Genomic DNA, 13,324 nt, shown 5'->3' with positions numbered 1-13,324 from the left:
AACAGGTGGGCCATTTCCAGCACAAATCCAGGTTTTCTCACCCTCCACCCCCCCACACAAATTCACTCTCCTGCTGGTGCTAGCCCATCCAAAGTGACAACTCTTTACATAATCAAGTCGGGCTATTTCCTGCATAGATCAAGGTTTTCTCACATCCCCCCCCACCCCCATACACACACAAACTCACTCTCCTGCTGGTAATAGCTGATCTAAACTGACCATTCTCCAGGTTTAAATCCAAGTTAAACCAGAACATCTGGGGGGGGGGGGGGGTAGGAAAAAACAAGAGGAAACAGGCTACCTTGCATAATGACTTAGCCACTCCCAGTCTCTATTTAAGCCTAAATTAATAGTATCCAATTTGCAAATGAATTCCAATTCAGCAGTTTCTCGCTGGAGTCTGGATTTGAAGTTTTTTTGTTTTAAGATAGCGACCTTCATGTCTGTGATTGCGTGACCAGAGAGATTGAAGTGTTCTCCGACTGGTTTATGAATGTTATAATTCTTGACATCTGATTTGTGTCCATTTATTCTTTTACGTAGAGACTGTCCAGTTTGACCAATGTACATGGCAGAGGGGCATTGCTGGCACATGATGGCATAGATCACATTGGTGGATGTGCAGGTGAACGAGCCTCTGATAGTGTGGCTGATGTTATTAGGCCCTGTGATGGTGTCCCCTGAATAGATATGTGGGCACAATTGGCAACGGGCTTTGTTGCAAGGATAAGTTCCTGGGTTAGTGGTTCTGTTGTGTGGTATGTGGTTGTTGGTGAGTATTTGCTTCAGGTTGCGGGGCTGTCTGTAGGCAAGGACTGGCCTGTCTCCCAAGACTTGTGAGAGTGTTGGGTCATCCTTTAGGATAGGTTGTAGATCCTTAATAATGCGTTGGAGGGGTTTTAGTTGGGGGCTGAAGGTGACGGCTAGTGGCGTTCTGTTATTTTCTTTGTTAGGCCTGTCCTGTAGTAGGTAACTTCTGGGAACTCTTCTGGCTCTATCAATCTGTTTCTTTACTTCTGCAGGTGGGTATTGTAGTTGTAAGAAAGCTTGACAGAGATCTTGTAGGTGTTTGTCTCTGTCTGAGGGGTTGGAGCAAATGCGGTTGTATCGCAGAGCTTGGCTGTAGACGATGGATCGTGTGGTGTGGTCAGGGTGAAAGCTGGAGGCATGCAGGTAGGAATAGCGGTCAGTAGGTTTACGGTATAGGGTGGTGTTTATGTGGCCATTGTTTATTAGCACTGTAGTGTCCAGGAAGTGGATCTCTTGTGTGGACTGGACCAGGCTGAGGTTGGTGGTGGGATGGAAATTGTTGAAATCATGGTGGAATTCCTCAAGGGCTTCTTTTCCATGGGTCCAGATGATGAAGATGTCATCAATATAGCGCAAGTAGAGTAGGGGCTTTAGGGGACGAGAGCTGAGGAAGCGTTGTTCTAAATCAGCCATAAAAATGTTGGCATACTGTGGGGCCATGCGGGTACCCATAGCAGTGCCGCTGATCTGAAGGTATACATTGTCCCCAAATGTGAAATAGTTATGGGTAAGGACAAAGTCACAAAGTTCAGCCACCAGGTTAGCCGTGACATTATCGGGGATAGTGTTCTTGACGGCTTGTAGTCCATCTTTGTGTGGAATGTTGGTGTAGAGGGCTTCTACATCCATAGTAGCCAGGATGGTGTTATCAGGAAGATCACCGATGGATTGAAGTTTCCTCAGGAAGTCAGTGGTGTCTCGAAGGTAGCTGGGAGTGCTGGTAGCGTAGGGCCTGAGGAGGGAGTCTACATAGCCAGACAATCCTGCTGTCAGGGTGCCAATGCCTGAGATGATGGGGCGCCCAGGATTTCCAGGTTTATGGATCTTGGGTAGTAGATAGAATATCCCAGGTCGGGGTTCCAGGGGTGTGTCTGTGCGGATTTGATCTTGTGCTTTTTCAGGAAGTTTCTTGAGCAAATGCTGTAGTTGCTTTTGGTAACTCTCAGTGGGATCATAGGGTAATGGCTTGTAGAAAGCCATTTTCTACAAGCCATTACCCTATGATCCCACTGAGAGTTACCAAAAGCAACTACAGCATTTGCTCAAGAAACTTCCTGAAAAAGCACAAGATCAAATCCGCACAGACACACCCCTGGAACCCCGACCTGGGATATTCTATCTACTACCCAAGATCCATAAACCTGGAAATCCTGGGCGCCCCATCATCTCAGGCATTGGCACCCTGACAGCAGGATTGTCTGGCTATGTAGACTCCCTCCTCAGGCCCTACGCTACCAGCACTCCCAGCTACCTTCGAGACACCACTGACTTCCTGAGGAAACTTCAATCCATCGGTGATCTTCCTGATAACACCATCCTGGCTACTATGGATGTAGAAGCCCTCTACACCAACATTCCACACAAAGATGGACTACAAGCCGTCAAGAACACTATCCCCGATAATGTCACGGCTAACCTGGTGGCTGAACTTTGTGACTTTGTCCTTACCCATAACTATTTCACATTTGGGGACAATGTATACCTTCAGATCAGCGGCACTGCTATGGGTACCCGCATGGCCCCACAGTATGCCAACATTTTTATGGCTGATTTAGAACAACGCTTCCTCAGCTCTCGTCCCCTAAAGCCCCTACTCTACTTGCGCTATATTGATGACATCTTCATCATCTGGACCCATGGAAAAGAAGCCCTTGAGGAATTCCACCATGATTTCAACAATTTCCATCCCACCACCAACCTCAGCCTGGTCCAGTCCACACAAGAGATCCACTTCCTGGACACTACAGTGCTAATAAACAATGGCCACATAAACACCACCCTATACCGTAAACCTACTGACCGCTATTCCTACCTGCATGCCTCCAGCTTTCACCCTGACCACACCACACGATCCATCGTCTACAGCCAAGCTCTGCGATACAACCGCATTTGCTCCAACCCCTCAGACAGAGACAAACACCTACAAGATCTCTGTCAAGCTTTCTTACAACTACAATACCCACCTGCAGAAGTAAAGAAACAGATTGATAGAGCCAGAAGAGTTCCCAGAAGTTACCTACTACAGGACAGGCCTAACAAAGAAAATAACAGAACGCCACTAGCCGTCACCTTCAGCCCCCAACTAAAACCCCTCCAACGCATTATTAAGGATCTACAACCTATCCTAAAGGATGACCCAACACTCTCACAAGTCTTGGGAGACAGGCCAGTCCTTGCCTACAGACAGCCCCGCAACCTGAAGCAAATACTCACCAACAACCACATACCACACAACAGAACCACTAACCCAGGAACTTATCCTTGCAACAAAGCCCGTTGCCAATTGTGCCCACATATCTATTCAGGGGACACCATCACAGGGCCTAATAACATCAGCCACACTATCAGAGGCTCGTTCACCTGCACATCCACCAATGTGATCTATGCCATCATGTGCCAGCAATGCCCCTCTGCCATGTACATTGGTCAAACTGGACAGTCTCTACGTAAAAGAATAAATGGACACAAATCAGATGTCAAGAATTATAACATTCATAAACCAGTCGGAGAACACTTCAATCTCTCTGGTCACGCAATCACAGACATGAAGGTCGCTATCTTAAAACAAAAAAACTTCAAATCCAGACTCCAGCGAGAAACTGCTGAATTGGAATTCATTTGCAAATTGGATACTATTAATTTAGGCTTAAATAGAGACTGGGAGTGGCTAAGTCATTATGCAAGGTAGCCTGTTTCCTCTTGTTTTTTCCTACCCCCCCCCCCCCAGATGTTCTGGTTTAACTTGGATTTAAACCTGGAGAATGGTCAGTTTAGATCAGCTATTACCAGCAGGAGAGTGAGTTTGTGTGTGTATGGGGGTGGGGGGGATGTGAGAAAACCTTGATCTATGCAGGAAATAGCCCGACTTGATTATGTAAAGAGTTGTCACTTTGGATGGGCTAGCACCAGCAGGAGAGTGAATTTGTGTGGGGGGGTGGAGGGTGAGAAAACCTGGATTTGTGCTGGAAATGGCCCACCTGTTGATCACTTTAGATAAGCTATTACCAGCAGGACAGTGGGGTGGGAGGAGGTATTGTTTCATGATTTCTGTGTGTATATAAAGTCTGCTGCAGTTTCCACGGTAAACATCTGATGAAGTGAGCTGTAGCTCACGAAAGCTCATGCTCAAATAAATTGGTTAGTCTCTAAGGTGCCACAAGTACTCCTTTTCTTTTTGCGAATACAGACTAACACGGCTGTTCCTCTGAAACCTGTCTATGGATAGTGGCCAATGCCAGGTGCCCCAGAGGGAATGAACAGAACAGGTAATCATCAAGTGATCCATCACTTGTCACCCATTCCCAGCTTCTGGGAAACAAGATGGGGACTGCCCATCCTGGCTAATAGCCCTTGATGGACCTATCCTCCAGTAATTTATCTTGTTCTTTTTTGAATCCTGTTATAGTCTTGGCCTTCACAACATCCTCTGGCAAAGAGTTCCACAGGTTGACACTGCACTGTGTGAAAAAATACTTCCTTTTGTTTGTTTTAAAATTGCTGCCTATTAATTTAATTTGGTGACCCCTAGCTCTTCTGTTATGAGAAGGAGTAAATAACACTTCCTTATTTACTTTCTCCATATCAGTCATGATTTTATAGACCTCTATCATAACCCCCCTTAGTTGTCTCTTCCAAGCTGAAAAGTCCCAGTCTTCATGGGCTGTGGGTCGCATAGGCTGGGGGAGGCTCTGTCTCCTCAAACAGCCAGGGGTGGCCCCACCCCCTGTCACGATTGCTCCCCATGTGTGGCTCTGGTCCTCCAGCTCCAGATCCCATTGCTCCGGCAAGGGCTGGAGAGGTTGGGGCCGTGTACCACCCACCTTCCTGGTGCTCCAGGGCTGGGGCCATGAACCACCTGCTCCAGGGCTGGGAAGGCTGGGGCCATGTGCCATCCTCCCTCCTGCGTTCCAGGACTGTGGGGGTTGGGCTGCATACCTTCCTGGTGTTGGGGAGGCTGGGGCCGTGAACTGCCTGCCTTCTTGATGCTGGGGAGTCTGGGGCTGTGCGCTGCCTGCCCTCCTGTGCTCCAGGCTGGGGCCACGTGCTGCCTGCCCTCCTGGCACTCTTTTGGGGCTGGGGGGCTAGCTGTGGGACTAGGCCGGTGGCTGCCGGGGGGCGGAAGGGGCGTAACCTCAGGCAGGCAGGGGTTAGCCTCCCCCCAGCTGGCAGTTCACACGCCACCCATGCCAGTTTTATTAATCTGTCCTCATATGGAAGCTGTTCCATACCCCTAATCATTTTTATTGCCCTTTTCTGGACCTTTTCCAATTCTAATATATCTTTTTTGAGATATGTGTACCATGGATTTATATAGAGATATTTTGATATATATAAAATATCAATATGATATTTTCTGTCTTATTATCTATCCCTTTCCTAATGATTCACTTTTCTGACTGCTGTTCCACACTGAGTGGATATTTTCAGAGAACTATCCACAAGGACTCCAAGATCTCTTTCTTGAGTGGTAACACCTAATTTAGACCCCATCATTTTATATGTATAGTTGGGGTTATGTTTTACAATATGCATTACTTTGCATTTATCAACATTGAATTTCATCTGCCATTTCATTGCCCAGCCACCCAGTGGGTCCAGAGGGAAGCCTGATGAGATTACAGTGCCCATAAGGAGCATGCAGACAAAGGATGAATGGGGGTGGGTGTGCATTACAAGGCTTTGCTGACTTTATTTCTTTTGCTTAAACTGGGATGTCCCCATACTCTCTCCCCAGGAGCCTCTGCTCTTTCCACCCCTACTAGTGAGACTAGATAATACCCCACCCCCATTTCCTCCATCCTTACTACTGAGGCTGGATGGTACCTGCACGCTCCCGAAACCCCTATGAACTAAGTTGAGTAACTAAGTCACAGTTGACAGAAAGTGGCCACAAGGGAAAGTCCATCTGGACAGGGATCTGGCTGGGCAAATAAAACTGTACATAGATCCTTCAGAACCAGGGACTGACTCTTTTGTGGGACTCCAAGCAAGAGTGGTCCAAGGAAGGAACTGGTTGGAGAGCTTTGTTCTATTATATTCAGGTGCTTATACTGCCCTCATCACTATAATGTTGTCCCCTATTTCCATCCTGCTAGTGGAGTAGGGAGGAGATCGGGCTGATGGGTGCCACTGTTGATGTGGGAAGGAAATGGGAGTTTCTTCTCCCCAAGAAACACTTCTCTTCACTCCTGACTGGGAATCAGGTATTCTGGGTTGTATTCTTAACTCTGCCACTAACTTTGTATGCAACTCTGGCTATGTCACTTAAGCTATGTCTACACTAGCACTTTTGTTAGTAAAACTTTTGTCAGCTAGGGGTGTGAAAAAAACACCCCAACCAAGAAAAGTTTCACTGACAAAAGTGCAGGTGTGGACAGCACTGTTAGTGGGAGAGTGTCTCCTTCGGACATAGCTACCACTGCTTGTTGGGGGTGGTTTAATTATGCCAGCGGGAGAGCTTCCCTCCCACCCCTCCAGCATAGAGCAGCTACAAGGGAGACCTTACAGCGATGCAGCCGCAGCGGTCAGCTGCGCTGCTGTAAGTTCCATAGTGTAAACATAGCCTTAGCTTCAGTTTCCCTATCCATGAAATAGGGATAATAATACTCATCTGGCATTTAGAAAAGGAGGACTTGTGGCACCTTAGAGACTAACCAATTTCTTTGAGCATAAGCTTTCATGATCGATGTATCCGATGAAGTGAGCTGTAGCTCACGAAAGCTTATGCTCAAATAAATTGGTTAGTCTCTAAGGTGCCACAAGTCCTCCTTTTCTTTTTGCGAATACAGACTAACACGGCTGCTACTCTGAAGTCTGGCATTTCTGCACAAAAGATACCCTTACCCCCACAGGGCTTCTGAGGTGCTCTCAGCTGTCTCTTGGTGGGTGTATCCTCGTTCTGGATCTGTGCCATGATTTTCCCAGTGCTACCACTGTTTTCAGTCTGTATTCTCCACTGCTGTGGCAGCACTGCTACTGTGTAGCCATCTTTGATTCCCTTTACTTCTGCCCTGACACCTATCTTGCAGTGTCCTACATATTTGTGTCTCAGTCTTTTCCGTTCAGGTTTTAGCCAAGACGGAGTCTGGTGGGTTTTAAACATTTTATTATCACATCACTAAAATGCAGTATAACCCATATTGGGCTAGCTCTTTTGAAAGGAGAGCAGTTCTTCTTTCAAATTGAGAAGTATCATCTTTGTCTATCATAGTCCTGATGTTCCAAGCAGCAATCCTTAGTACCTTTTTAGTTTTCGACCACATTGAGGATGATCCGCCAGCACGGTAAGCTAGCCAGATTTAATTTGGGCAGGCAATATTTGAGGCACCTTTTCTAGCCCCTTCCCTTAAAAAGGGAGAGTAGTGCAATCCTAAAAAGGTCTGCTCTGTCACCTGGGGTGTTGCCGAGCTTCCTTGCTGCCCTTGGGTCAGGGATGGGAGACCAGTGTCCCAGGCCGCCTGTGTGCAGGCTTGTGGCTACGACTGCTAGTAATCATCTTCACCTGTTGCTTTGCCACTTCCGCATTCCCACAGGACTTTTGAAGACAAATGTGCATGAATGACGTGTGCGTGAAGTTGATTAAAATGGGAAAGTCATTGCACTGGGACAGTCCCATTCTCCTGGCTGCTGAGGCTTGGCCAGTAACACAAAGGCTGTTACAGCTGGAGGCTTCTTTAGCTGCTGTGGATAGCCATGACTTCTCTAGTGCCCTATCATGCCTTTTGCCCTCCACAATATGGCTTTACAAGTCGTTGGACCAATATATTTTGCCTCGGCTACCAGAATAGTCTTTGTATGTTTGGGAAGGCAATCCTGAAATCACCATCTGTTTCCACACTTTCGGTTACCCTCACATGGTGTAGCCTGCCTGCCAAATCAGTTTAACGGGCTGTGGCCACTGTTGCATACTTACAGCTACTTGGAGCCACAGGTGAGAGCTGGGTGTACAGGGAGGACTGGACCACAGAGGAAAAGAACCCCTGAAGTAGTTCAAATCACTCAAAGGTACTACCTCTCCCATACACCCCTACAATGTAATTAACACACACACACACACCCTCTCAGCCAGGTTGCAGAGTAATTGATGCATGATTTAACAACAATCCTGAATCCCTACAAAATTATACAGCAATACAGTAGAGCCTGAAATATTATTTTATTTCATTGAATCAAAATGCATGAATAAAGTTTTAAAATTACTCTAATTCTGGTCAGCTTGTAGCTGTTTATCATCATTCATTTCATTTATTAACATTGCACAGTCCATCATATCTCCAGTCCAACCCTTAAATAACAGCATTAAAAGAAAAGAAATTCTCTTGTCTACCAGTTGTCGTGTTGCTGCTGCCCACCTTTTTGAACCTCACAGTGAAGGTGGGGACAGAGCTCAGATCCTCCTGCTCCAAAAATCCAGGCTTCATGAGGAATCACTCATAGCTATTAACAGTGTGGGGCCTATAGCACACAGCTGAGCAGCTCTGATTCTGTTCAGTAGTAGGCTGTGATATGCACTCTCGCTAACCAGTTCCTTCTGGGCCTGATCTAAAATCCATTTAAATCAATCAAAACAATGGAACTTGGATCAGGCCCCATCATAGTATTCTATTTCTCCACTAACTCTCCATGCAACAAAATGGTTGAAAAATATACAGTAAGGAGAAAGAGACTATATAAGGACACATAACTAAGGGCTACATGGTGCTCTGCCAGAGAACCACACTTAATATGGAAATAGGTTTCAGAGTAGCAGCTGTGTTAGTCTGTATTCGCAAAAGGAAAAGGAGGACTTGTGGCACCTTGGTGACTAACAAATTTATTTGAGCATAAGCTTTTGTGAGCTACGGCTCACTTCGTCGGATGCAAGTGAGCTGTAGCTCACGAACGCCTATACTCAAATAAATTTGTTAGTCTCTAAGGTGCCACAAGTACTCCTTTTCAATATGGAAGATATTGCAGCCAGTTTCAATTATGTACATACAGCCACAGAGCCTATGGGTTCCAGCATGCAGTGCTGCATCTTAATTTAATCATCCTTTCTCCCAGATCTACGTGGAGCATTGCATGCTTGGATCTGTAGTTTATTATTAATTGGTATTATTGTTCCCAAAGGTCTCAATTGGGATCCGGACTCCATTGTATGAGGCAGCAAACACATATGTAGACAAGCAGAGCTTAAGGATATTTAACCTGTAGAGTAATTTATCTAGGGAAGTGGTGGATTTTCCATCACATGGGGTCTTTAAATCAAGACTGGGTATCTTTCTAAAACATATGCCCCAGCTCAAACAGTGGTTGTGGTCTTGATTCAGGAATTGCTGGGTGAGGTTCTGTAGCCTGTGTTCTGCAGGAGGTCAGGCTAGATGATCAAAGCAGTCCTCCTGGACTTAAAATCTATGAATCTTATAGTCTAATTAGAAATGAGGCACAATAAGTGAGCGTGGCAAACAAAAGGAGGGCAGGGATGCGGGTGGTGGAGATAGGAAGATACAATCACTAAGGTTGGGTATGTGCACAACTCCATATTTCCCAATCATCTGAAAGTTGAAAATATATCAATAAAATTGGCTCTTCCAGACTGTTGCATTACTTGAACATCCTTCATTGGCTGATCTCATGTAGGCATCATGGAGAGGGTAGTTCTGAAGGAGGGGAGGGGAGAGGCCTTACAAATTCATTCAGGAAATGTGTTTCATATATAAGGAGCATTTTGGAAGAAAGCACAGAGTCAGTTAAGGGATAAGCAGGCAAATGTGTGTACAAGGCTGGCATTCTTAATGGCACAAAGGGCATGTAGTCAGTGCAACAAGAACCAAGAAGGGATGAGTAGGGACCAACAGAATTGTGAAGGGTCTTCAGTTTGATGCAGATGGGAAACCAATGGAAAGTGTCAAAGATGGGGTCACATTGGAGCAAAAGACTGTGAAGATGACCTTAGCAGTTGCATTTTGAATGGATGGGGGATGGGACAGTGTGTATGTAAGGGAGGCCAGAGAGGATGAGGTTGCAATAGTCAAGATGGGAGACGCTGAGGATATGGACTAGAGTTTTTGTGGTGTGGACAGAAAGAAGAGGCTACATTTTTTAAATTTGTGTAGGATGCTGCGGAAAGCTTTGGACATAGACTGGAAGTGTGGGCCAAGGGAGAGGGAGGCCTTGTCAGACATGATTCCCTAGGTTAAGAGCCTGAGTGACCAGGAAGTGTTGTCAATGGTGAAGTAAGCATGCAGGGAGAGAGGCTTCAGGAGAACAGATAAAGAGTTCAGGTCTGACCATGATAAGTTTAAATTGCTGATGAGGCATCCAGGAGGTATCAGAGAAACAGGCTAAGATATGGAGTTGGATGGCGGAAGATAGGTCATGAGTGGAAAGGTGGATTTCCAAGTCATCAGCATAAAAACAGCATATAAAGCTGTGTGAGTGGATGAGATCTCCAAAGAGAGGATGTATAGCAAGAAGAGCAGAACGCCAGGGATGAAGCCCCGTGGGCTACACAGAGCATGGGAGAGGAGTGTGTGATGGGTTGGATCACAGAAACCCCCTTGGGGCTGCCAACTGATGTGCCAAGACTACTTCTGTCCCTGCTTTCCCTGCCAGCTTGGGACACCAGAGCCCTGCCTGGCCGTGCCAGACACACTTGCCGGCCACAAACACAGACCCAGGTCTGAACCACGTCCCACAATCTGCAAGCTTAATTGAAAGCAGCTTAAGAAGTGTTCCTGTCTTTAACGCTCAGATGCCCAACTCCCAATGGGGTCCAAACCCCAAATAAATCCATTTTACCCTGTATAAAGCTTACACAGGGTAAACTCATAAATTGTTCACCATCTATAACACTGATAGAAAGATATGCACAGTTGCTTCCCCCCCCCCCCGGTATTAATACATACTCTGGGTTAATTAATAGGTAAAAAGTGATTTTATTAAATACAGAAAGTAGGATTTAAGTGGTTCCAAGTAATAGCAGACAGAACAAAGTGAATTACCAAGCAAAATAAAATGAACATGCAAGTCTATGCCTAATATAGTAAGAGAACACAATACAGATAAAACCTCACCCTCAGAGTTGTTCCAGTAAGCTTCCTTTTACAGACTAGTCTCCTTCTAGTCTGGGTACAGCAATCACTCACACTCCCTGTGGCTACTATCCTTTGTTCCAGTTTCTTTCAGATATCCTTTGGGGTGGAGCTGCTATCTCTTGGGCCAGCTGAAGACAAAATGGAGGGGTCTCCCATGGGCTTAAATAGACTTTTTCTTGTGCGTGGAGACCCCTTCCTCTCTCCTATGCAAAGTCCAGCTCCAAGATGGAGTTTTGGAGTCACATGAGCAAGTCATATGTCCATGCATGACTCAGTTTTTACAGGCAGCAGCCATTGCTCACATGCTATCTTGAATGTCTCCAGGAAGACTTCTTATGGGGATTGGAGCCTTCCAAGATCCGTTGTTCGTTAAGTTTGACAGGTTTCAGAGTAACAGCCGTGTTAGTCTGTATTCGCAAAAAGAAAAGGAGTACTTGTGGCACCTTAGAGACTAACCAATTTATTTGAGCATAAGCTTTCGTGAGCTACAGCTCACTTCATCGGATGCACACGAAAGCTCACAAAAGCTTAAGCTCATATAAATTTGTTAGTCTCTAAGGTGCCACAAGTACTCCTTTTCTTTTTGTTCGTTAAGTGTTTCTTGATTGGGCACTTAATTTGCACATTCCTTTCTCAAGAAGCTGACCAAATGCTTTACTAAGGCTACTTAAAAATCAAGCAAGTACACAGCCAATATTCATAACTTTGAATACAAAAATAATACATGCATACAAATAGGATGAAGGTATCAGTAGATCATAACCTTAACAGAGATATGTTACATGGCATATGTAGCCTCAAACATATTCCAGTTATGTCATATGTACATTAATACGCATATTTCCGTAAAGCCTTATGGGGTGCAACGTCACAGAGTGGACCCACTAAAAGATTCAAAGGGAACAGCCACAGAGGTAGGAGGAGAACCAAAAGGGCAGCATCACGAAAGCTGAGGGAAGGCAAGATTTTGAGGAGAGTTTGTGGATAGTGTCAAAAGCAGCTGACGAGTCTAGGCGTACGGTGTAGAGGCTGAGATTTGGCTATAAGCAGGTCTCCAGAAACCTTGGAAAAAGCTATTTTAATGGAGTGAGGAGGGCAGTGGGTACATGCAGTGGGTTCTGAGGTGAAGCGGGAGAGGGAGATAGGGTGGTATCTGGACAGGTAGATGGGATCAGGGGTGGGTTTGGCGAGGATAGAGATGCCAGAGTGTGTTTGTGCTGTGAGGAGAAGGAAACAGAAGGTTTGGCTGTTTGGGCTCCAAAAGGCTGTATTTGGCCCATGGCCTGTATTTAGGAGGTCAAAGAGATTATGAGGGATTGGGGTTCCTGCCTGGTGTCTTAGCCCTATGGATATGAGTAGTGGCTAATCCATTGGCTGCTCCTCCACTGCTTTCCAGACAAACTGCCAAATTATTATTGCAAGTTCTAACAGCATGGACATCAGCATGGTTCTGTCCCATCAAGGCATTGCCATGCTCTAGCTGCCCCAGAAAGAGGTAACACAGAGCAAAGCTTCATGGAGTACATGGGATGTAGAGTCTCCTCAGAACTGCAGCGGTGGTGAGAGAAAACTGCAGGGAGACAGACAGGGGAGTAGAAGGGAATGGGGACCAGGGGCTCATTTAGAGCCCTCCCAAAACAGAGCTTGCAGGTGGAGAGGTTGGGGTTCACCATGGTCAGATTTGCCCTTGTGTAAACTCCAGAAAACCACTTCCTAACTGTAATCAAACTGTAATCAAAGCAAATGGGAGGTGTCCATTCTGAACTCATTTTTCCAGGGATTAAGCTGAAGGGGAAGAGGCGATTTGGGAGGCAGTAATATAAGTGGTGATTCTGCCATTTCAATTCTTGGATTGTGAGGCAAGAACAAATTCCAGCCACACCATTAATGAAGGCACCTGTTACCATTGCAGTGTGGCATGGGTGTGGATTGATGCTGGAACAGGTTCTCGACTGCACAGTTGCCCTTGTTTTATTCATTGTTCACCATTGGTGATGCACATTCCTTGAGACAAGGACTCCTGTGGAGTCCTGCCGTGTTCCCTACATATTTACAACATTTTTCAGCTAAGGCCCAGATTCAGAAAAGCATGCCAGTATGTGCTTAAGTCCAGTGGGAAGTGCTTAAAATTAAGCATGTGCTCAAGTGCCTTGTTGCCTTGAGGCCTTAGTTAGTCACACCAAATCTTACTACAAAGTGTACTCAAGCACTCAAGGCAC

General features: G+C 45.9%; 1 long non-coding RNA gene across 1 annotated transcript in view; it reads left to right on the top strand.

The window, feature by feature from the left end:
- LOC140918461 (uncharacterized) overlaps positions 1-13,324 on the top strand; it is a 39,770-nt gene that overhangs the window by 1,854 nt on the left and 24,592 nt on the right. The window lies entirely within an intron of this gene.

The sequence above is a fragment of the Lepidochelys kempii genome, chromosome 10 (genome assembly GCF_965140265.1).
Source record: "Lepidochelys kempii isolate rLepKem1 chromosome 10, rLepKem1.hap2, whole genome shotgun sequence".
NCBI lineage: Eukaryota > Metazoa > Chordata > Testudines > Cheloniidae > Lepidochelys > Lepidochelys kempii.
Note: the sequence above shows the minus strand (reverse complement) of the source record. Positions and strands in the feature narration are given on the sequence as shown.